At 46.5% G+C, this 25,007-nt stretch overlaps 2 protein-coding genes across 11 annotated transcripts in view; both read left to right on the top strand.

The window, feature by feature from the left end:
- The window catches only part of ELOF1 (elongation factor 1), a 277,100-nt gene that overhangs the window by 27,443 nt on the left and 224,650 nt on the right, over nucleotides 1-25,007 (top strand). The gene's annotated exons all lie outside the window — the stretch shown is intronic.
- Nucleotides 1-25,007, top strand: part of INSR (insulin receptor) — a 143,682-nt gene that overhangs the window by 63,111 nt on the left and 55,564 nt on the right. The gene's annotated exons all lie outside the window — the stretch shown is intronic.

The following is a 25,007-nucleotide window of genomic DNA, read 5'->3' as shown; positions in this document are numbered from 1 at the left end:
TCCATGGGATACTCCAGGCAAGAATACTGGAGTGGGTTGCCATGACTTCCTCCAGGGGATCTTCCCAACCCAGAGATCAAACCTGCATCTCTTAAATCTCTTACCTTGGCAGGTGGGTTCTTTACCACTAGCGCTTACCTGGGAAGCCCATAGTTTGTGACAGGCAGGCTTAATTGCCCTGAGGCATGTAGGATCTTAGTTCTTCAACCTGGGATTGAATCCATGCCCTCTGCATTGGAAGGTGGATTCTTAACCACTGGGCCACCAGAGAAGTCCCCATTCAACCTATTTTTTAAAAAAGAGTATCATATATACCATTGTTAAGACCATTTAAAGAGATTTACAAGGAAAAGAAAGGCCTTTCCATGTCCACTCTCTCCCCAGAGGCAACCACTAGCCTGAGTTTCTTGTTCACCCCAGAAAGGAATTGGATGTGTACACATGTGTGAACACCTGCCTGCCCGTCTTTGACACAAAGACACTTTCTCTATTGCTCTGTGCCTTGGCTTTCTCCCTTAATAACATTTCCTGAAAGCCATCTGAATCTTTTTCTTATGTGCCCACGGTCATTGGTAACGTACTTATCAAACTCACAAACAATGGATGTTTCCAGATCTTTGTTATTATCAATGGTGAAGCTTCTGAGTGTCCTCATCCTTGAAAGGCACAGGATTTTAAAAAAAATTTTAAATTGAAGTGCAGTTGACTTACAGTATTGTGTCAAACTCTGCTGTATAGCACAGTGACTCAGTTATACACGGATATTCCTTTTTCAAAAAGGGGTTCTTTTCCATGATGGTTTATCACAGGATACTGAATATAGTTCCCTGTGCTGTACACTAGGGCCTTGTCCATATCAGTTTTTGTCCGCTCATCCCAAACTTCCAGTCCATCCCTCCCCCATCTCCCTCCCCCATGGCAACTACAAGCCTGTTCTCCATGCCTGTGAGTCTGTTTCTGCTTTGTAGATAGGTTTATTTGTGCCATATTTTAGATCCCACATATACATGATATCATATGGTATTTATCTTTCTCTTTCTGACTTACTTCACTTAGTATGATCATCTCTAGGTCCATCCATGTTGCTGCAAATGGCATCCTTTCTCGTGGCTAATATTCCATTGTATAGATGTACCACACCTTCTTTATCCATTTCTCTGTTGATGGACATTTAGGTTGTTTTCATGACCTGGCTATTGTAAATAGTGCTGCAGTGAACATTGTGGTGCATGTGTCTTTTTGGATTGCAGTTTTGTCCAGGTACATGTGAGAGGTGTAGGGTTTTGTTTGGGACTGCTCACAGCATCCCGAGCCCTTGCACTTGGGCTGGAGGAGTGCAAGGGAAGCTGTATTCAAAGCAGAGGGTGAGGACTTTTGGTATCTTGACCTGGAGTTATTCATTTTTATCTTCAAATCCACATGGCTCTTTTATGGCGTCAAATATACAACTTCTGCAGAGTCAACATCTGCATGCATTTAAGAGTGGAAGCCGGAGATGCCGAATGCATGCCCGGCCTCTGCACACATCTCGGGTGAGGTGTGTTGCACATTCATTGCTCTCCGCAAGGTGTGCTTGGAGAATTAAGCCTTAACTATGAAGGCAATTGGAAAAGGTGATGGCACCCCACTCTGGAAAATCCCATGGACGGAGGAGCCTGGTAGGCTGCAGTCCATGGGGTCGCAAAGAGTCAGACATGACTGAGCGACTTCACTTTCACTATTCATTTTCATGCATTGGAGAAGGAAATGGCAACCCACTCCAGTGTTCTTGCCTGGAAAATTCCAGGGACGGGGGAGCCTGGTGGGCTGCCGTCTATGGGGTGGCACAGAGTCGGACACGACTGAAGCAACTTAGCAGCAGCAGCAGCAACACAATTTAAGGGACTGAATTGAGCACACTGCAGATTTTTTTTTAAATTTTATTTTTGTTTATTTATTTATTTTGGTTGTGTGGGTCTTCACTGATGTGTGTGATCTACTCTCTAGTTGCCGTGCACGGGCTTCTCATTGCAGTGGTTTTTCTTGTTGTGGAGCACAGGCTCTAGGGCACGCGGGTTTCAGTAGTTGCGGCATGTGGGCTCAGTAACTGTGGCTCCCAGACGCTAGAGCACAGGCTCAGCAGTTGTGGTACACAGGCTTAGCTGCTCTGAGGCATGTGGGATCTTCCTGGATCAAGGATCGAACCTGTGACTCCTGCATTGGCAGGTGGACTCAACCACTAGACCACCAGGGAAGTCCACACTGCAGGTTTTGAGTTTGCTTCTGGGCCATCTTGTCTCCGAGAAACACTCGAGGAGCTGGACTCTGAAAACTGCATCCAGCTGACACAAAACGGGAGCACACACCTCAGACATCCACCAGCTTCCTTGCTGCCCTTCTTGGGTTATGAGCCACCACTGTCCACATCTGAGGTTCTGACTTGAAATCCAGTTTCAGACAACCTTCCATTTTTTCACCATCACTCATTGGCCACCTGATGCGAAGAGCTTACTCACTGGAAAAGACCCTGATGATGGGAAAGATTGAAGGCAGGAGGAGAAAGGGGCAACAGAGCATGAGATGCTTGGATGGCATCACTGACTCAGTAGACATGAGTTTGAGCAAACTCTGGGAGACGGTGAAGGACAGGGAAGCCTGGTGTGCTGCAGGCCATGGGATCACAAAGAGCTGAACACAACTTGGCGACTGAACAACACAGGCTACAAACCTCCAACACCCACTTCTGCACAAGTAAACTTCAGGCCCTTTCAAAGTTGAGTGTCTTATATCTTGCTGTGGTTGTGTATTTCTTTGCTTTTTTAAAAAAGATTTATTGATTTATTTTTGGCTCTGCTGGGTCTTCAATGCTGTGTGAAGATCACGGGCTCTAGGGCACGCACAGGCTTCAGCAGTTGTAGTTCGTGGGCTCTACAGAGAGGGCTCAGTACTTGTGGTACATGAACTTGGTTGTTCCCCGGCATGTGGGATCTTCCCGGACCAGGGATCAAACTCATGTCCCGTGCATTGGTAGATGGATTCTTAATCACTAGACCACCAGGGAAGCCTGGTTGTGTATTTCTTAACATGTGTAAAACTGTTACTCTTTTTTAAAAAAATTAGATTCCTGTTTTATTATGTGCCACTGATGATGTCCTTGCCTGCTGTGGTCCTAATCTCATTTTTCCCATAAGTGTGGTGATTTTTAGGAATGCTTGTGTCGCTCTGGCACAGAAAGGGCTATCCTTCACTTCTCAGTACTATAGTAACAACGAGTCACAATGTGGCATTGTCCCATGGCCCAGCCCATGGCCGGGGAGACCTCAGTTTTGTCACCTCCAGGTCTGTGACTGGCTCCCATGTTTCCTGTGGGCTGGCAGAACACAGCCCACATGAGGACATCATTAGAGGCAGCAGCTACTGTTTGTGCAGTTCTTCATCTGTGCAGGGCTCTGGGCTCTGGCAGTGAATTCAGAAATGCAAGGTGCCTGCTCTCCTACAGCCCACACTCCCGCAGGCCTGGTGGTAGTAAACACATCCAGAGAGATGGACACAGTATTATAATTTCAGGTGGCAGTAAGTCCTGGAAGGAATTATGTTGGGGTGACAAGATGGGGTGAGCTGAGAGGGTCTCCTTTAGAATAAAGAGTTTGGGGAAACAGAACCTCTTTATTCTTTAGAATAAAGAGGTCTGAGGCTGAGGATTGAGCTGTAGATCAGGAAGAGGAAGGGGAAGCTGTCATGGGAGCCTTGGGGAGCAAAGTGAATTCTAAGTGCTCAGAACAGCACATGCAAAGGCCCTGAGGTTGCCTGGGGATTTTGAAGGAATATATTTTCTTTTTTTGTCTGTGCTGGGCAGCTTGTTGGATGTTAGTTCCCTGACCAGGGATTGAACTTGGACTCTTGGTGGTGAAAATGCAGAGTTCCAACCATTGGACCAACCAGGGAATTCCCTGGAACAGGTTTTTATTGCTTGGTTTTTCTGTGCCATGACTGAGGCACAGAATGGACTTCATAGCAACTCTATAAAGTGAGTGCCTAGGGATCTTCCATTTTATCAGTTCTAAAGGGAAAACCAAAGCTTGGAGAGGCTGAGACACTTACCCAGGAGCTTGGAGCCTAAGAGCCACAGAACCTACCTTGGATCTTACTCGATGGCCTAGTTTCTAACCACTGGCATGCTGCTGCTACTGCTAAGTCGCTTCAGTCGTGTCCGACTCTGTGGGACCCCATAGATGGCAGCCCACCAGGCTCCCCCGTCCCTGGGATTCTCCAGGCAAGAACAGTGGGGTGGGTTGTTTGATAGAATCCCAAGTAGGATGTAAGGACCATTTGCCTCCCATGCCTCTGTTAGACCACCCTCCCTCAGCTTGGCAGCTGCCTCCTCTGCCTTGCTCTTGGAGGGGTGGCTGCCTCTGGCACCAGTAGCTGCCTCTGGCCAGCATATATCTTGCCCCCCACCCCCCACCATTTCCATGGCTCTGACCTTTGGTTTTTCATACATGTGAGACTTGTCTTCCAAACCTGGTCAAGGTTATGATGTTTGTGAATATGCATACATGTGTGTGTGTGTGTGTGTGTGTGACCCCCTAATTTGAATACAAAGTTTCTATTTGGATATCTGCTGTTGAATTTTCCAAGGTTCCCCCCCTCACAAAAGGAAAAATGCATTACGTTTTATCTTTGTATCCTGTGGAACCCTGTGAATAATGGGCAACTGGGGATGAGGATTGCCAAGGAAACAGATAGGAAGGAAATTCAGGGTGTGTTGAGGGGGGGATGTCTATTTGAGCACAAAGGTGAGCTTTTGATCTTCAGATTTCAAAGTGGGAAAGTCAAGGTGAGGTGGGAGCAGGGGTGAGGAGTAAACCCAAGAACGTGCAGTGCACAGTTCTTCTGGCAGCTACACTAGCTTCACGTGGCCCAGGATCAGCAATGTCTCAGAGGTGGGGTGTGTTGTCTTTTCCTTAGATCAGTCCCAAGAAGCAAAAGTTTGCAAGCCAAACATGGTGGTGGCTTTCTAGGGGGTGTAAGGAAGGGCAGGAAGAGGGTGGAGGCAGGTCTTCATCATAAATCCCTTTCCACGTTCAAGACCCAACTCCTTGCCACGCTCTTTTCCTTAGCAGAGGGTGAGGACCCATAACTAGTAGACCTGTGCTTTAGTTCAGCTTTGATCCCCTGCGTGAGAATTTCTTTCCAAGCTCCAAGCCCCCCATCCAGCTTTCTTTTGGTGTCTATGTTTGTACGTGAAGGGACTAAGCTATACCTCTTGTGCTGGGTCAGATTTGTCTTCGTTTGAGCCCGAAGTTGCTCGTGGCCCAAATTCTCAACCTTTCCCGGCGTTCCATAATCACAGGCCTTGGGGAGGAATGCATCCCATTGCCCTCCAATTATGGTTTCCTTAGGAGGCTATTAAATCTTGATTTCTGAGAGGAAAATTGGGCATCCCGTGTTTTCCCTTTCAAGCCCTAGTGTTCTGCTACTGTGGGTGAGCCCTTCTAGAAACTTCCAAGTGGTTTCAGAGGCCATCAAAATATCACTGGGAATTGCAGTTATTTTACGATGGAGCTGGGCTTTAGAAAGAGCATAGGGGGTGTTTTGTGTTTTTTTTTTTTAGTTTTTATTGGAGTATAATTGCTTTACAATGTTGTGCTAGTTTCTGCTGTACAGCAGTGAATCAGCTACACATTTCCATATATCCCCTCTTTTTTTTGGATTTCCTTCCCATGTAGGTCACCCAGAGCCTTGAGTAGAGATCCCTGTGCTATACAATAGGTTCTCATTAGTGATCTATTTTTTACCTAGTATCTGCAACTCCAATACGTTGGCTACCTGATATGAAGAGCTGACTCATTGGAAAAGACCCTGATGCTGGGAAAGAGTGAAGGCAAAAGGAGAAAGGGGCAGCAGAGGATGAGATGGTTAAATAGCATCACCAACTCAGTGAACCTGAATTGAGCAAACTCTGGCAGATATCGGAGAACAGAGGAGACTGGCATGCTGCAGTCCATGAGGGTCACAAAAAGTCAGACGTGAGTTAGGGATTGAATAATAACAACATAATAACAACAACATAATAACAACATAGTATCAATAATATATATATGTCAGTCCCAATTTTCCAATTCATTCCACTCTCCCCTTCCCCACTTGACTCTCAAATGTTTGTTCTCTATGTCTGTGTCTCTATTTCTGCTTTGCAAACAGGTTCTCTGCACCATTTTTCTACATTCCACATATATGTGTTAATATACAGTATTTGTTTTTCTCCTAATGACTTACTTCATTCTGTATGACAGTCTCTAGGTCCATCCATGTCTCTGCAAATGGTACAATTTCTTTTCTTTTTTTTGGTGGCTGAGTAATATTTTATTTAGAGCCCTGGACAATTCTTTTAGGCTATTTCCTTTGGAGGAAGAGGTCAGTGTGGGGTTGATGGGAATGTGCAGAGATTGTGGGTTTGGATCTGGATGGACATGTAGAGGTGTTCAGCTGGGACCTTTCTGAGTTTGGCTGTGGGGCTCCTGAAGGGCAGGGACAGCCCATTCCTTGCTGCCTCCCATGCCTGGCCTGGGGCTGCCTGAAGAGCAGGTATGTATGCCTTTGCATTTGTTAAATTGGATGGAGCACAGTGACAAGCTGGATTTGCAGGGTCAACCATCAGTCAAGATCAACAGTGATACTAAGTCCCAATCTGTCCCTCCCCCCATACCTGGCAGATTTAAGGAGCAACATGCAAAGGTGATGATGAACACGGTTTACCCAAGAACACCTCAAGGGAGAGGAGACAAATGTTCTGGGGGCTTTAAATTTGATCACTTATGGGACCTCCCTGGTGGTCCAGTGACTAAGACTCTGGGCTCTCAGTGCAGGGAGCCCAGGTTCGAGCCCACACACCATAACTCAGAGTTTCAGTGCCAAAACTAAAGATCCCTTGTGACACAACTAAGACCCAGTCACATAAATAAATAAACAATAAAACATTTGGTTACTTAATCCATCCAATGCCCCTCCCCTATCCAATGTCGGAGATTGTTATAGCTATTTTACAAAGCAGACTGAGTGATCAGATACCTGAAATTGTTGCTGAATTGTGGCTAGTGCTGAGGACACCTTTGAAAACCCTCCAAGGGTCCCGGTGCGATGCTATATTATCTTGTCTGATGCTCAAGAGAGCCCAAGGTACTGTGACTGTCCCTGTGTCTGCATGGTGGAACCAAAGCGCAGAAAACGGAGTCACGTGACCAGGAAGTGGCTGCTTCCACTCCAAACCCAGGTCTGCCTGACTCCATGATTCATTGTGCTCCACATGTAGGGTGATGTGAAGCTGTAGATCCCAGGTCTGATGGGAGGGCCTTGAGAGACCAGATTGAGACACTCTGAGCACATCACACCTTCCCCATCCCAGGCCTGGAGGTTGAGGGACCAGGGTGCTTGGTGGACAGTCCTTCTGTCTATCAGCTTGATCACACAACAAAGATGGAGAAGGGAGAACTGGGAGGACTAACGCAAGGCAGAAGGCTCAGCCAGGAAGCGGCATTTGGCTCTCTGGCTGTTCAGTGCAAGAAAGAAAACACTTGAGCTTTTGCAGAATAATCTGAGGAAATTAACAGGTTAGGCGTGTTCCAGCCCTGCTGTGAATTTGCTTAGAGTATCAGCACAATTTGTTACAAAATGTTCTTGATTTGTAACTAAACGTTCTTGTGCTGGTGCACTGATTTCTGTCTGTCTCCGCAGGAGGCGGTGGAACTGTGTGTGTTCTATTCACAGTCTTGTGTTTAGAGCTCTGATGCTGCCTGCCACTCTGTAGGAGCTCAGAGCTGTTGGTCCAGGGACCTAGGAGGAAGATGGTGATAGGATTGGCAACACTATGGGTGTTGCTGCCTAGTCAACTTTTTAATTAAGAAACTAAGAATCCTAGTCAGAGAGCCTGTCTGTAAAGGTCAAAGGGTTTTCTAGGACATCTCCATGGTGCGGAAAACAATCTGCTGCTAAGTCACTTCAGTCGTGTCCGACTCTGTGCGACCCCATAGACAACAGCCCACCAGGCTCCCCCGTCCCTGGGATTCTCCAGCCAAGAACACTGGAGTGGGTTGCCATTTACCTGTGAGTAAATACTGGCTGGAGAGCGAGAGTGTGGCTGCTCTTGATCCTGGTGGGGAAAGAAAATTCCTCCATGGTCCTCCTGTATGCATGTAAAAGAGACTTCTTATCAATGAGCTTTCTCCCCCAAAGGGGACTTCGTCTGAGAGCGGAAATGCTACTCATCTTTCTTCGAATGTTCTTAGAAATACCTTGCATCCAGTTGGATGGACAAGCATTTTGCTGTTGTTGTTCAGCTGCTCAGTGGTGTCCAAGTCTTTGTGACCCCACGGACTGCAGCATGCCGGGCTTCCCTGTCCATCACCATCTCCTGGAGTTTGCTGAAACTCCTGTCCACTGAGTCGAACAAGCATTTACACTGCTTTAATTTCCTTCATGCATTTCTCCCAAGTGTGTGCCGGGGCTTGGCAGCATAAACAGAAGCAGAGTCAGGAAGTTCCAGGTGTACAAGGTGTTTACTCAGGTAGACGGAGGGCTGCAAAGTGGGTCCAAAGAGCCAGTAAAGTCTGAGGGTCCAGTGGCAAAGGGACAAACACATTCTTTTCATAAGTCAAAATAAACATGGGCAGGAAATGGGTGCCCCCAGTCCGCATTGGAGAACTCCATCTTTTTCTAATAGAAGAGCCGTGTCTGAAGTGTACACACGGAGGTGTCCCAGGAATACCTGCTGGGCTCCTGGAATGGACACGCCACATGGAGCTTCTAGATGGAAAAATAAAGCAGCCAGGCTGGCTTCAAGAACCAACTCAATAAGGAAATGAGTCGAGTGTTGTGTCTCTTTGGTCACGATGGAATTTAAAATAGGTGTTTTTTCATTCTGACGAATGATTCCATTTCACGATGTCTCCACAGAAAGACAGTACATTCTCCTGTTTACTCTTGTCCTTTAGGAGTTGAGGATATTTTCTCTGTTCCCTGTCTCTCTGCTTAGACTCTGCCAGCGCGTGGGTGTAGCAGCTCCCGGGAAACTGGCTTCTGGTGACCTGTACATTATTCAAGACCACCGTGTTCTTGTTACTGGGAAGCCATCAGTCATATGAATGGACCTTTTTATGGTTGAGATTGTCCCCAGGGAAACCCTCCTTGCAATTCAGACCTTCCACAGTGACAGATTTCAGACTCTGACATTTCTCATTCCCACTCTGTTGTTCCCATGGATGCTATGGTTCTCTCTCTGACTTCTCCTCACTAGAAAATGGTTATACAAGATCCCAATGCTGGGAAAGATTAAGGGCAAGAGGAGAAGGGGCGACAGAGGATGAGATGGCTGGATGGCATCACTGCCTCAATGGACATGAGTTTGAGCAAACTCGGGGAGGTAGTGAAGGACAGGGAAGCCTGGCATGCTGTAGTCCATGGGGTCGAAAAGAGTCAGACATGACTTACAACTGAACAACAGCAACAATTAACACAACATTGTAAATTAATTCTACTTTGATTTTTAAAAAAAAGAAAGAAAATGGTTATACCTAATCCCAGAAATGACACAGAAAATGTAAACATGTGGGCAAATATCAACAAGAAAAATATGCATGGAATTCAAGGCAGCAGGTATCAAGGAAAGAAGGAGAGAGGTTTTGCATTAAGTGAAGGGACAATCTTTAAATGAGGGTCAGGTATGCATAGAACCAACTTCAGAAAACAAATTGCAGGAAGTAAGAGGCGAATTAAGAAACCTCAGGGGAGATACAAACAGAGCCTTGATCATGTAGATAAACCTCAATTAAGCAACAAGGAGTTTGAATAATATGGTTAATAAGATCATGGTAACAGATATGGGCTGGACTTTGTATTCTGCAAACAATACACATTTTAAAGTGCTCTTGGAATATTTAGAAAAACTAATCATCTGTTAAATCTCAAGGGGAAAAAAAACCCCGATACTTTCCAAAAAGCAGACATTGAACTGCCTAATCTCTGGCTGTAAGTAAACATAACTGGAAATTAATTTTTAAAAGCTTAACCAAACAACCATTCAAGACAAACTCCTACCATGTGATAATTAAAAACAATACAGAACTCTTAACTTTGGTCAAAGGCAGAACTCAACACTGCAAGGATAGATGTTTTAGAAGACAGGGGAGAGGTGAACACAGACTTAAATGATTAAACAGAGAAATGAGACAACGAATAATGAAGCAAATCTACACAGGAAGAAGGAAATAATCAATTAGTGGGGACTCACTGATTAGAAAACAAACAGAACTGACAGTTTCAAAACTGGATCTTTTAGAGCTGCAATATGCAATAGGGTAGCCATTAGCTACAGCAAAATTAGTTGTTTCTCAGTCACATCAGTTGGTTTCCAGCACTTGGTGGCACACATGACTAGTAGTAGTAGTGTTAGTTGCTTAGTTGTGTCTGACTCTTTGTGACTCCATGGACTGTAGGTGGCCAGGCTCCTCTGTCCACGGAATTCTCTAGGCAAGAATACTGGAGTGGACTGCCATTCCCTTCTCCAGGGGATTTTCCTGACTCGGGAATCAAACCTGTGGCTCCTGCATTGCAGGCCGATTCTTTACCATCTCAGCCACCAGGGAAGCCCCTGCTGCTGCTGCTAAGTCGCTTCAATCGTGTCCGACTCTGTGCGACCCCATAGACAGCAGCCCACCAGGCTCCCTCGTCCCTAGGATCCTCCAGGCAAGAACACTGGAGTGGGTTGCCATTTCCTTCTCCAATGCATCAAAGTGAAAAGTGAAAGGGAAGTCGCACAGTTGTTTCCCCGACTCTTAGCGACCCCATGGACTGCAGCCCCTAGTGACTACCAAATTCCACAGTACAGATACAGATCTTTTCTGTCAATGCAGACTGTTTATTGGGCAGTGCTATCTTAGCATGAAGACTATAGTGTAACTAAAGGGAAAAATATGTGGAAAGAATAAATATATATTAATAAAATAAAGACAGAACATCGAAATGTAACAAAACCCACAAAAAGATTATAAAGTGAGCTCTGGTAATAAATAACTTGCAAAATATTATTAAAATAACCATTTACTGGTTTAAGTGCTCATCTTATTTAGGTTAAGTTTTTAGTTTAGTTGATAATTTGTGTCTGACTCTTTTGTGACCCCATGGGATTTCCCAGGCAAGAATACTGGAGTGCGTTGCCATTTCCTTCTCCAGGGGATCTTCCTAATGCAGGGATCAAACCCATGTCTCCTGCATGGCAGACGAATTCTTTACCACTGAGCCACAGGAGTTTAAGTTAGTCACTTCCTTTCACAAGAAATTAAAGTTCTGAATTTGCCCCTAAGAACAGCTATGCCTGAATCTCATAAGTTGTGCTCTTTTGTTGTTAATTTCTAAATAGCCTGTAAAAGTTACATTGACTCAAGAAGCAGTAGGCTAAAACTCAGTAACTTTTTAAAAGTCATTGCTACAGTTAATTGCCTAAATTGTGTATGGATTACATATATACATGAGGGAAATTTTCCAAAATATCCATAAGAAACAAGGCACTTTAACAAGAGTAGTTTTAAGGAGCAGGTCGGTGAAGGGGGGGGGCGTGGGGGGGGCGGGGGGGGGTTGGTTTGAGGTGCGACTTAGCAATGGGAGACATGGTCAATCACGTGCAGAAGCTCTGACATCCTGGACTCACACCGCAGATCCAGATGGTCCAAGTCTGAGTACCTACCTAGTTTATTTTCTTAGTTCTTCTTGTGAGTCTTGTGCACCTGCCCAAGGTGGAGACTTGGGAGTTATCCATGTTGATAAGCCTGATAACCCCACTTCCCCTGATGGCTTCAGACGTCAGCCTCTTTCTCCCTGTTCCCTCTTGTCTTCTTTATCCAGCTACCAGAGAGCCAGAATACTGACCCTGAATATGGATCTGAAAGTGAAAGTCACTCAACCCCACAGACTGTAGTCCTCAGGCTCCACTGTCCATGGGATTCTCCAGGCAAGAACACTGGAGTGGGTAGCCATTGCCTTCTCCAGGGAATCCTCCTGACCCAGGGATCGAACCCAGGTCTCCTGCATTGGCAGGCAGATTCTTCTTTACCATCTGAGCCATCAGGGAAGCCCAAATGTGCATCTGGTGGTATCTTGTTCTGGCTGAAGCCCTTCTTTGGCTCCTCCTGTGATGCAAAGTCCAAGCCTCTCGGCTCCCTAACCGTCCCATCTGGCCCGATGTCCCACACCTTTTCCTCTGTACTTTGCCCTTCATCAGCTCTGAACTCTTTTATGCTTAAATGCAGCCCTGTTGATTCACACATTTGCATGTACTGTCCCTCTCCTGCTGGAATAAAACCAGTCACCTGATTCCCTCCACTTTTTTTTTTCCTCCCCTGTGAGTTTTAATGTGCACCTTGTGTGTGTGTGCCTGGCACTGGGATGCAGTAATTCAACAGATGCAGTAATAAACCTCCCCTTTTCAGGACTTTCTTGGTGTCTCAGAAGGTAAAGAGTCTGCCTGCAGTGCAGGAGACCCAGGTTCGATCCCTGGGTCAGGAAGATGCCCTGGAGAAGGGAATGGCAACCCACTCCAGTATCTTTGCCTGGAGGACCCCATGGACAGAGGAGGCTGATGGGCTACAGTCCATAGGGTCCCAAAGAGTTGGACACAACTGACTAACACTTTCACTTTTTTCGCTTTCTTGTGGCTTGCCTGTTTCTTTTGTGCATTCTAGGAGAGAAGAGATAATGTCTCCATCCCTTTCTGCAACCCAGTGCCAAGGGCCCAAATCCAGATGGGCCAGAGTAAGAAACACCATGAATTAAACCCGCAGTGTATCCATGGTGCCACACCCTGGTCCTAGTCCTGGGAACCTGGTCCGAGACCTGGGTTCCAACTGGCCCGGCTGCTTGCTAGCTGAACTGGCATTTAGCACAGCAGCCCTTATGTGCTTCAGTGTCTCCATCTATAATGGCGGTGGTTGTTCGAATAATAGTGTTAATAAGAGCTTATTAACTGATATAGGTTGAATGTTGTATTCAGCAAACGGAATATATATCTTAAAGTGTATTCACGTGGAATGGGCGGGGGTGGGGGTCGTTAGAGAATGGCCATTCACTGCTTGGGTCTACAGGAATTGCAAGCAAAGGTGTGCTGCGTGCTTAGTTGCTCAGTCGTGTCTGACCCTTTGCGACCCCATGGGCTGTAGCCTGCCAGCCTTCCATTCCTCTGTCCATGGAATTCTCCAGACAAGAATACTCCAGTGGGTTGCCATGCCTTTCTCCAGGGGATCTTCCCAACCCAGGGATCGAACCCAGGTCTCCCGCGTTGCAGGATTCTGAGCCACTGGGGAAGCCCAAGCAGGCACAGGTGGGCATCTTCAAATGTGGGGGCGAGAGGAAACATTGGTTGGAGGGTACTCCGAAAACAAACCTTGTAAGTTTTCTTAGGAATGTAATTTATGAGCATGGTGTTCAGTATTCTGGGCGCGTGGAGGGTAGAAATCTCGAGAGTAGGGTCCGAGAAGAGTGCGGACTCTCCCTGCCACACCCCCCAACCCCCAATTTGGCAGATTGTGCTGTTGGACCCTGGCGAGCCGATGCCCCTCTCTGGGCTCCTCCCGAGTGAGGCCTGGGGCCAGGGCCCCCCTCGTCCATCCCGGGCGCTGCCTGCCACGCGGTGACCCGATCTCCTCCCGGGCACACGCCCAGTTCCGCGCGCGGCCCAAGCCACACGGCGGCCGCTCGAGGCGGTCCGCACACTCGGTTCTTCCAAACTTCCATCCTCTGCGGGCCTGCCCTGCAAGGTTTGAACCCTCGAAAGGGGCCCCCTCCTGGGGCCCCAGGCGCGGACCGCCCGGCGGCGGTCACAGCCAGAGCGCCAGTCGGGCGAGCCGAGCCCCGCGCGCCCGAGGGGCGGGGCCAGAGCCCCAGCAGCACGCCCGCCCATTGGCTGAGCGCGAGGGCGGCGCTGCGGCTGCCGCCACCGCCCGGCTCGGATTCCACGGAGCGGAGCGCACCTCGGGCTTTGTGCTTCTCTGCAGCAGCCAGCTTGCGGGGGGCGGGGCTTCTCCCACCGTGGGTCCGCCCCTCATGAACACACACACACACACACACGCGCCCGCGCGCGCGCGCACACACACACACACACACACACACACATACGTTTGGAACCCACCAATCTTGAGGCTGCCGAGCTTCTCCCACCGTGGGTCCGCCCCTCATGAACACACACATACACACACACGCGCGCGCGCGCACACACGCACACACACACACACACACACACACACACACTCACACACACACATTTGGAACCCACCAATCTTGAGGCTGCCGAGGCGGGGAGCCACCCCCACCCCACGCCCGCCCCTTGAGGCTCCGCCTTCGTCTTCACGCGCCGTATTTCTGCGAAGAGCCCCGCCACTCGATTCCAAAAGCATCTGGGAAGATGTTCGCGCGGGCGGGGGCGGCGTTGTCGGAGGAGGAAAGTGGAGAGGGGAGCTTCTTTGCTTCAAGAACGCGAGCTCCTGCGGTCGCGGCTTCCCAAGGAGCGCAGACCCTAAAGGGCGTCTGGACAGTTGACCACCTAAGCTGTCAAAAGTCACTCAGTCCCCCTATCCCACCGTTAAATCAACTGGATTCCAAGGGAGGAATTTACCGAGAAGGTGCTGCCCGCGCCCGGGGGCTTCGGGGACTCGAACCTCCGCTGTCAGAGTCTGGGGCGGACACGAGGGAGAAGGTCATAGGATGGACTTTAAGGAGTTTATACAATTCACATTTTCAGGGAGGGCCACGGAGCCCTGCGGTTAATGTGTCCGCCGGTCTATGACGCCACTGTTCCGTTTGGAAATTTCTGGAAAGCAGTAATTTTTGGAATAATAAATCGAGTTTTTTTTTTTTTTTTTTTAACTACAGGCTTTGGGAAGGAGGGCAGTGTAGCAAAATGCTATTAACATATGTTGTGATATGGAAAAATTTAATACTTTTTTTTTAAAGTTTATATATATATAAACGTCTTAACTGAGAAAAACCAAATTGATTTGAACTTAAAAAGGCAAAGAAACCAAAAGTGGGTGTATTTTTATAAGTAAGTCATTTACCTCTCGGTCTTTGTCCCACTATTCCAGCTTTTAACCTTGCTTGGATATAAATTGGTAACTTTTAATTTTGATGTAGTTTGCAAGTTGACAGAAAAACCTCAATAATTGTACCAAATTCACTAGTTTTACCTCTTTGATTTTATTATCTGTCTCGTGGATTTATGTATACACATTATATACATATATATATATGTATATGTGAAGAGAGCTTTACCCTCCCTGAATCATCTGAGAGTCAGAGGCAGGCAGGTGTATCGTTCCTTTGCCTTTAATTCCTTGGGGGTTATATTCTAAGAACAAGAAAATGCTCTTACACAACCGTAGTACAATGTTTAAAATCAGGACATTAACACTGATGCAATATTTGAATCCACAACCTATTAAATAAATTTCATCCATTGTCCCAGTGTTGCTTGTCCTCAATAATATTACTTCCTGCTCCTGGTCCAGATTCCAATCTCAGAAAACACTTGGTAGTCAGTTACTTTGATTGTTGATTTTGTACTAAGGCAAAAAAAAAAAAAAAGATCGTAAGAGAAAACTTTGTAAAGCTCTCTCAGATGTCTGTCTGCTATTCTGACAGTCACTAGAGGAATATTTGGGAGTAGAATGATATAATGGATCAAAAACCTTTCTTAATCATCTAGCAGAGTTTTTTTATGTACTTTTATTTTTAAATTTTTATTGAAGTATCCTTAATTTACAGTGTTGTGTTAGTTTTAAGTGTCCAGCAAAATGATTCAGTTATACTTAAAAAAATGTATTTTTAAATAGATGTCAATTTCAGAAGGGTGTACCCATACATAGGAAAAATGAAAAATCAATTTGTGCTTATATGTGAGTATGCTGCTACGCACCCTCTACTTCATCCACATTTCCTTTTCCACAAGAAGTCATGGGGCACATTTCCTGTGTCTCTTCCAGGGGGACATATGTCCCATTCATCCTTTTCTTTCCCCCTCATTTGAAAATGTAATTTCCATGCAGCAGAATTCATGTGTTTCAGTGTAATGTTCTGTGGGATCCTTTTTCCCTGATGAGGGATCAAACCCGTGCCCCCTACATTGGAAGTCTTAGAGTCTTAACCACTAGAACTCCAGGGAAGTCTCATTTTGACTGATTATTGGGCTTCTCTGGTGGCTCAGATGGTAAAGAGTCTGCCTGCACTGCAAGAGACCTGGATTCAATCCCTGGGTCAGGCAGATCCCCTAGAGAAGGGAATGGCAACCCACTCCAGTATTCCACGGACAGAGGAGCCTGGTGAGCTACAATCCAGGGAGTGGCAAAGAGTCGGACACAACTGAGCAACTAACACTTCTTTCTTTATGGTCATGTAACCACCACTACCGTCAAGATATGGGATGGTCTGGTCACTCCCCGGCTCCAAATTTCTTTCTGTTGCTTGCAGTCAGCCTTCCCCAGTTCCAGCCCCTGGGTACCACTGATGTGTCCATTGTCCCTAGAGTTTTGCTTTCCCCAGGATGTCACATAAAGGGAATCATAGAATGTGTATCTTTGGAGACTAGCTTTTCACACTCAAAATGATGCATTTGAAATTCATCTCCATGTTGTGGGAATCAGCAGTTAAATTAAAACAAAATTTTTTTGGAGTAAAGTTGCTTTACAATGTGGTGTTAGTGTTTGCTGTACAACACAGTGAATCAGCTGTATGAATATGTGTGTGTGTGTGTGTTCAGTCATGTGCTTTGCGACTCCATGGACTGTAGCCTGCCAGGCTCCTCTGTCCATGGAATTCTCCAGGCAATAATACTAGAGTGAGTTTCCTACCCTAGGGATCTTCCTGACCCAGGGATTGAAACTGCATTTCTTACATCTCCTGAATTGACAAGCAAGTTCTTTACCACTAGTGCCACCTGGGAAGCCCCATGTATACATATATTCCCCCTTCTTTTTGGATTTCCTTCCCATTTAGGTCACCACAGAGCGCTGAGTAGAGTTCCCTGTAGTATACAGTAGGTTCTCATTAGTTATCTATTTTATACTTAGTAGTGTATATATGTCAATCCCAAAGAAAAAAACAAATGTCAGATATTAACACATATATGTGGAATCTAGAAAAATGGTACAGATGAACGTATTTGCAAAGCAGAAACAGAAAACAAATGTATGGACACTGGGGGGGAAAGAGGTGGTGATGGTGGGAGATTGGGACTCAATTCTTTTTTGACTGCTCTCTAGAGTTCATTGTCAGAGAAGGCAATGGCAACCCACTCCAGTACTCTTGCCTGGAAAATCCCATGGATGGAGGAGCCTGGTTGGCTGCAGTCCATGGGGTCGCTAAGAGTCGGGCACGACTGAGCGACTTCACTTTCACTTTTCACTTTCATGCATTGGAGAAGGAAATGGCAACCCACTCCAGTGTTCTTGCCTGGAGAATCCCAGAGACAGAGGAGCCTAGTGGGCTGCTGTCTATGGGGTCGCACAGAGTCGGACACGACTGAAGCGACTTAGCAGCAGCAGCAGCAGCAGAGTTCATTGTATGGAGATACAGTGTTTATCCATTCCCCAGCTGAGGGATATTTAGTTTGGTTTCCAGTTTTACGACCAACCTAGACAGCATATTAAAAAGCAGAGACATTACTTTACCAACAAAGGTCCGTCTAGTCAAAGCTATGGTTTTTCCAGTGGTCATGTATGGATGTGAGAGTTGAACTATAAAGAAAGCTGAGCGCCGAAGAATTGATGCTCTTGGAGTGGAGCAGTGGTGTTGGAGAAGACCCTTGAGAGTCCTTTGGACTGCAGGGAGATCCAACAAGTCCATTCTAAAGGAAATAAGTCCTGGGTGTTCATTGGTAGGACTGATGTTGAAGCTGAAACTCCAATACTTTGCCCACCTGATGCGAAGAGCTGACTCATTTGAAAAGACCCTGATGCTGGGAAAGATTGGGGGCAGGAGGAGAAGGGGACGACAGAGGATGAGATGGCTGGATGGCATCACTGACTCGATGGACATGGGTTTGGGTGGACTCCGGGAGTTGGTGATGGACAGGGAGGCCTGGCGTGCTGCGGTTCATGGGGTCGCAAAGAGTCGGACACGACTGAGCAACTGAACTGAACTTGCGGTGATGCCAAACGTATCCACCGTAAACATTCCCATGAGGGTCTTTGTGTGAACCTAAATGTTCTGCTTTGTTCTTCATTTCACCTGGCTAAACCCCTAGGTTCTGTGGTAAGGATCAGAAGTATGTGTCACTTTATAAGAAATGACCAAACTGTTTCCCAAACTAGCTGTCCATTTCAGAGTCCCACAATGTATGTCTTGTTCCTTTTCCCACTAACAAGCTATATTCTTTAGATACTTTTTCCCCCTTAATGCTGTCTTGGAAGTGATTCCAACATTAAAATACATCGAGCTGCCTCCATTTTCACAGCTGTGTGCTATTCCATCCCTTTGATCCACATTAATTTATCTACACAGTCTCCTGTCTTGGACCTTTATGCTGTTTACAGGCTTTTGCTGTTGCTAATGTCCTGTAGGGTACAGAATATCCTTGTCTAGGCGTCTAGGTGCACATATGGTCTTTTGTCTGCAGGATAATTCCTAGCAGATATGCTGGGGTCAAGTTGCTCCTACTTCCTTTGCTTCATACCACCCCTTTCTCTTTCTCTCTTTCTCTCTTTTTGGCTTCTCTGGGTCTTTGTTGTGTCATGGGGGCTTTTCTCCAGTTGTGGGCTGTAGTTGTGGCATGTGGGGTTTGAGCACACAAGCTCAGTAGTTGTGGCACATGGGCTTAGTTGCCCACATCGCATGTGGGATCTTAGTTCCCCGCCCAGGGTTTGAACCTGCATCCCCTGCATTGGAAGGCAGATTCTTAACCACTGGACCACCAGGGAAGTCCCCCATATCACCTGTCTTAACCCAACTGGCATTTCTGTAGATTTCTCTCTGGAGAAAGGGTCATTTGGTCAGGAGCCTTCCACTTTACTTCGGGAAGCTCAACCAGAGGATGCCTTCTTGCGGTTTTGTTTAGAATTCACTCTTCAATCTTCTCAGTGGGTTGGAGTGAAAAAGCCACATGAGGTGAAAGTTTCAGGAAGGCAGTGGCTGCTTCTTCTCTAGTGAAGTTGGAGGCCAGGAGCATTTGGAAACTTTAGGGAGATTTGGGAGGATATTGGGGCCAGCAGCCCAAGGCAGCTAGAGTGGGAGGGTGGGGGACGGGAGATGGGTGAACAAGGAAACTGTGTGTTTGGAAGGGGGAGGTCTGGGTGGATTTTCCATTACACACGAGTCATGAACCTGTCCTGGGAAGGTCCACAGCTCCTGGGCTTCTTGGCGTTTTCTTGAAAAGACTGCCATCCTCTCTGGAAGGAACAGCTTGGAGGGGAGGGCATGACATTTTGAGCCAGGGCTGGTGTGTGTTGAGTGTGCTGTGTGTTGGGGACTCATTTGGTGTCTATGAACGGGGGCAGGGCAAGGGGCACAGGGAGGGGAGAGTCAGACCCCTCCTCCGTTCTCATCTTGCCAAATGCCTGGTTTTCATAATTCAACCTGGGACGAGGGGTGGGTGGGTGCGGGACCACCAGTGGCATTTCTGCTAAATAAGATAAAGTACTTGGAAACAGAATGGAAGACACCCAGAGCTGCCTTATTGTTATCAGAGTATAGTCTTCAAAAGTTAAAAAACACAACTCTTAGGCAAACAAACAAATCCCCCAACCAACCAGTCAAACAAACCAAAAAGAACACCAGGCAGCACTTTTAACCCTTTAACAAGGGCACTAGCTGGGATGGTAAAGCCAAAGCATTTGTCATCACTAAACCAGGATCACAAAGTTAGATATGAGGATGTTACTGTCCCAGGGGGGCAATAAACCTGTCATCATTGCAGATTATTTCTTCTCTGGGATAAAAATGATTTACAACATATCTATCTCTAAGTTAACATCTGGCTTTCTGGAGCTGAGGCCCCAATAGAAATAGTAAATCAATCACAGGTAAGTTTCACGGGGGAAGGGGTTGACAAATGATCCAGCCCATTGCCTGCTTGTGTAAATAAAGTTTTATTGGACACGATGTGTTTGTACCCATAGGTCTTCTCTGAGGCTGTCTTCACACAGAGTGCACTTGTTGTGGCATGGAACATATGGCCTGAACATTTGCTTTGTGACCTTCTGTGGGAAAATCTTGCCAGCTCTTTTGCTGGAGAATGAAATTGTTCTCAGGTGGACCTCTTAGGCAGGGCTCCGGAAGAAGTCTGAATGGCCCTGTGGGCAGCCTCTGGCCTTGTGTGTGAGCTTCGGGTCATTTTTTGTCTAGGCAGGAAGGTTTATGTGTCTGGGAAGTTTTTGGTAGATCTTTGCCAACAGCTCTTTTGAACCAAAGTGCTGACCTTCAGAGGCAGCCCCAGCCCAGGAAACAGACTCCTTCCTGCTCACACGTGTGCTTTTCCAGAGAATGGAGTCTTCATGGATCCTAGATAATTGTCTGCCTTCTGTATTGCTTCCTGCCATTGAGTTCCTTCGGTTCCTGTGGATAGATTATTAATAATGATGAGAATACTATTGCCCACAATAACTGCTATCAAACCTACACTTGCCTATCAAATAATCCAGTGCTTTGCCCACATCCCTTCTTTTAGGTGTGAGAAGGAGTTAAGAGGTTATCATCCCCATTTGACAGACAAGAAAACTGAGGCTGTCATGGGTTCTTTACAGAAGCCTTTGTGGCATGCCTGTGGGTGGAGAACTATATGCAGGTCACTCCTCCTGACTGGGTGGACCCTGTGGATGCTTGTTTCATTGTTTAAACCTGGGAGTATCGTGTTCAGAGCCAAAAGATCGAAGTTACAGCTTTGGCCCTGCTGGGTCTCAGCTGAGTAAAAAGTCTTCTCTGTGAGATGGAGATAATGTTACTTACCTGCTCTCCCTGTTGGAGTCTGTATTATAATTAAGTAAGACTCTAATACTTGAATACTTTGGCCACCTGTTGCAAAGAGCCAACTCATTGGAAAAGACCCTGATGCTGGGAAAGACTGAGGGCAACAGAAGGGGATGACAGAGGATGAAATGGTTGGATGGCATCATCAGCTCAATAGACACGAGTGTGAGCAAACTCAGGGAGATAGTGAAGGACAGAGAAGCCTGACGTGCTGTAGTCCATGGCGTCCCTAAGAGCTGGACACGACTGAGCAACTGAACAATAACAAAGAATCTAATGGGGGATATGGAAACCCTCAAGAACCTCCACAGCCATTGGTGGGTTAACTCCATCCTGCTCCTGTTACAGTTTCTTAGTTCTTTCTGGATCCACACAGAAAAATCAGATGATGCACTTGGGCAATGGCACCCCACTCTAGTACTCTTAGCTGGAAAATCCCATGGATGGAGGAGCCTGGTGGGCTACAGTCCATGGGGTCGCTGAGAGTCGGACACGACTGAGTGACTTCACTTTCACTTTTCACTCTTATGCATTGGAGAAGAAAATGGCAACCCACTCCAGTGTTCTTGCCTTGAGAATCCCAGGGACAGGGGAGCCTGGTGGGCTGCTGTCTATGGGGTTGCACAGAGTCGGACACGACTGAAGCGACTTAGCAGCAGCAGCAGCAGCAGCACTTGGGCACAGATGCTCTAAATTTTCCATGTAATTAAAAAAATAATAATATTTATTTATTTATTTTTGGCTGTGCCAGGTCTCCACTGCTTCACGAGCTTTCTCTAGTTGCAGTGAGTGGGGGCTACTCTCTAGCTGCAGGGCGCAAGCTTCTCATTGCCACGGCTTCTCTAGGGTGCGTGGGCTTTAGTAGTGGCGGTGCACTGGCTTGGTTGCCTCGAGGCATGTGGGATCTTCCCCGATCAGAGATCAACCCTGTGTCCTCTGCATTGGCAGGCGGATTCTTAACCACTGGACCACCAGGGAAGTCCCTTCACATCTCTTATTCAATAGCTTCCCCCCTCCCCCCCACACACACCTTTGGATCGTGACAATCTTGAGGAGAATTAAAATTCCAGAAAAATTTGCCTACAAACCCCTTGCAAAGCTTGGGTTTTCCCCCTTCTTGACCTATAGGATTGATTTTCATTGTATACATTTCAGCAGCGACAGTTATTCAAGCTCATCTTATTGTGTATAGACATTTCCCTCCTTTTTAAGTTGTAGCCAAGCACCCATTTGGTGAAGGGCATGGCAACCCACTCCCACTCCTAGAGAATCCCATGGACAGAAGAGCCTGGTGGGCTACAGTCCATAGGATCACAAAGAGTTGTACACGACTGAAGTGACTTAGCACACACGCACGCAAGCACCTATTGGTGATGCTTGCAGTGGGAATTCTGCCTCTGTTAAAAAGGGGATTCTGACACCTGCTACAACATGGATCAACTTTGAGGACGTGTTGTGGTTTAGCCGCTAAGTCATGTCTGATTCTTTGCAACCCCGTGGGCTGAAGCCCCACCAGGCTCCTTTGTCCATGGAATTTCCCAAGCAGGAATACTGGAGTGGGTTGCCATTTCCTTCTCCAGGGGATCTTCCCAACCCAGAGATTGAAACTGCATCTCCTGCATAGGCAGGTGGATTCTTTACCACTGAGCCACCAGGGAAGCCCTAAGGACGTGATGCTCAGTGAAATAAGCCAGACACAAAAGGACACGCACTGTCTGATTCTGCTCATTGGAAGTCCCAAGAGGAGTCAGATCTGTAGAGATAGGAAGTAGATGGTGAGGGTCAGGGGCTGGGGGAGGGGATGGGGGGTCAGTGTTTCTTGGAGACAGAGTTTCAGTTTGGGAAGGTGAGAAAGTTCTGGGGATAGTTGTATAACAATGTGAATGTACTTAATGTTACTCAGCTGTGCATTTGCAATTGGTTAAGATGGCCAGTTTTATGCATATTTTGCCACAATTAAAAAAAAAAATGTGCTCCTCGTTGCACTAACCACACTCAGCAGCCACAGGGAATTGGCTACCGTGTTGGACAGCGCAGATCAAGATGATTTCCATCAATGCAGAAAGTTCCACCCGACACAGATCCTCATGTGGAAATGTAGCTTCAGAGGCCTTTTAAGTTCCATGGGTCTGGTCGGTGGTGTCCATGTTGGCCGTAATGTTCACTGCAGCTCTCGAGGGGCCTGGGGATTTGGAGGTGAAGAACATGTCCCAGCTTCCAAACCGTGTTTTGAGCTATGCAGGAAGTTAGCAAAGAAGGCATCCTTGGGGAACAGGCTCTGCTTGTGGCCTCAGAGGAACCATTGGTCCAGGGACAAGTTTGCGGGCAGCCTGGGAATGGAAGGCTGGTCATGGAGGTCCAGGCCAGATACTGAGGAACCAAAATCAGGGGCAAGCAGGAAGTCATGAGTAGTGAGATGTCAGGAGAAAGAGTGTGTTACAAGCTGCTGGAGAACGCCAGAGTGGAGTCTAGCCTTCAGTGGACAAGTTCAGTTGCGTCAAATAAGAAACTCCAGGCATAGAAATCCAAGCACAGTCTCTGCCCCGTTCATCATCTCTTGCAGGTCACAGCAGAAATACCACCTCCACTTACCTTCGGCACAGTGCTTGCTGTGTATGCAGTTATACTTCTTTTTTTAATTTAAAAACTGTTATTATTATTTTGGGGCTGTGCTAAATCTTCAATGTGGAGTGCAGGCTTTCTCTAGTTGCAGTGCCCAGGCTTAGTTGCCTTACCACGTGCGGGATCTTAATTCCCCAACCAGGGATCGAACCTGCATCCCTTGCATTGGAGGATGGATTCTTAACCACTGGACAACAGGAAAGTCCCTGCAGTTATGCTTTTAAATAATGAATATGCCTCCTGCATTAGACTCGTGGGCCTAAAGGCAAACTCTGTGGCCACTGTGTTCCCATAGGGGTTGTAAACATCTGGATCAAATGTGTAAGCAAATATGCGTTGAAGCACAAATAAACCTTTGGGACATTTGCTTAACCTCCTCTCACCTCAGTTTCCTCATTGTAAAATGGAGAAAACGTAGATCAGGATGTATCTGTTTATACCAGTATGGCAGCTACGTGCAGGAGCAGACTTGCTCGAGGCAATTGTGTAATTTTCAGGAAATGTGCAGACTGCTTCTTAAACAAGCTGGTAATTCTGTTTGTTTGTTTCTAGTCTTTTCTTTTTTTTAAACTTTATTGGAGTATAGTTGCTTTAGAGTGTCATGTTAGTTTCTACTGTACGGCAAGGTAAATCAGCTATACATATACATATATCCCCTCTTTCTTGGATTTCCTTCCCCATTTAGGTCACCACGGAGTCCTGAGTAGGGTTCCTTGTGCTACACAGTAGGTTCTCATTAGTTATCTATTTTATACACAATATCAATTGTGTGGAAGTGAAAGTGTTAGTCATTCAGCCATGTCTGACTCTTTGAGACCCCAGGGACTGTAGCCCGCCAGGCTCCTCTGTCCATGTAATTCTCCAGGCAAGAATACTGGAATGGGTTGCCATTTCCTTCTCTAGGTTATCTTCCCGACCCAGTGATTGATCCTGGGTCTCCCACATTGCAGGTAGATTCTTTACCATCTGAGCTACCAGGGAAGCCCTGGTATATATATGTCAATCCCAATCTCCCAGCAAGCTGGTATTAAAAATTAAATAACATCAACTTATAATTAAAGAAATTATGTTAAAAAGCAAAGAAAATAAATACTTCATACTTACCGCTTCCTAATCATCTCAGTACCTTTTTCTATGATTATGCTTTTGAGGTTGCTTGCTACTGCTGTTTCTATGTGATTGGATGTATTATTTAATGCTGTGCTACTGTAGATCTCTCGCTGGCTTCACATTCAGTAACTTTAGGTGGGGTAGCTTGAAAAGGACCCTGGTGGGAATATTTACACCATGGAAATTGGCCAGTGCTCTAAAGCAAGAGGTTCTCTACTCCACTCAATGAAGAAGTTGTTAAACGTTTAAGAGCACATCACTGGTTTGGGGGCTGAAACAAGTTAATAGTTATGCCTGGG

The sequence above is a fragment of the Bubalus kerabau genome, chromosome 1, assembly GCF_029407905.1.
Source record: "Bubalus kerabau isolate K-KA32 ecotype Philippines breed swamp buffalo chromosome 1, PCC_UOA_SB_1v2, whole genome shotgun sequence".
In the NCBI taxonomy this organism is placed as follows: domain Eukaryota; kingdom Metazoa; phylum Chordata; class Mammalia; order Artiodactyla; family Bovidae; genus Bubalus; species Bubalus kerabau.
The sequence above is the reverse complement of the archived record's forward strand: the minus strand, read 5'-3'. Positions and strand labels throughout refer to the sequence as shown.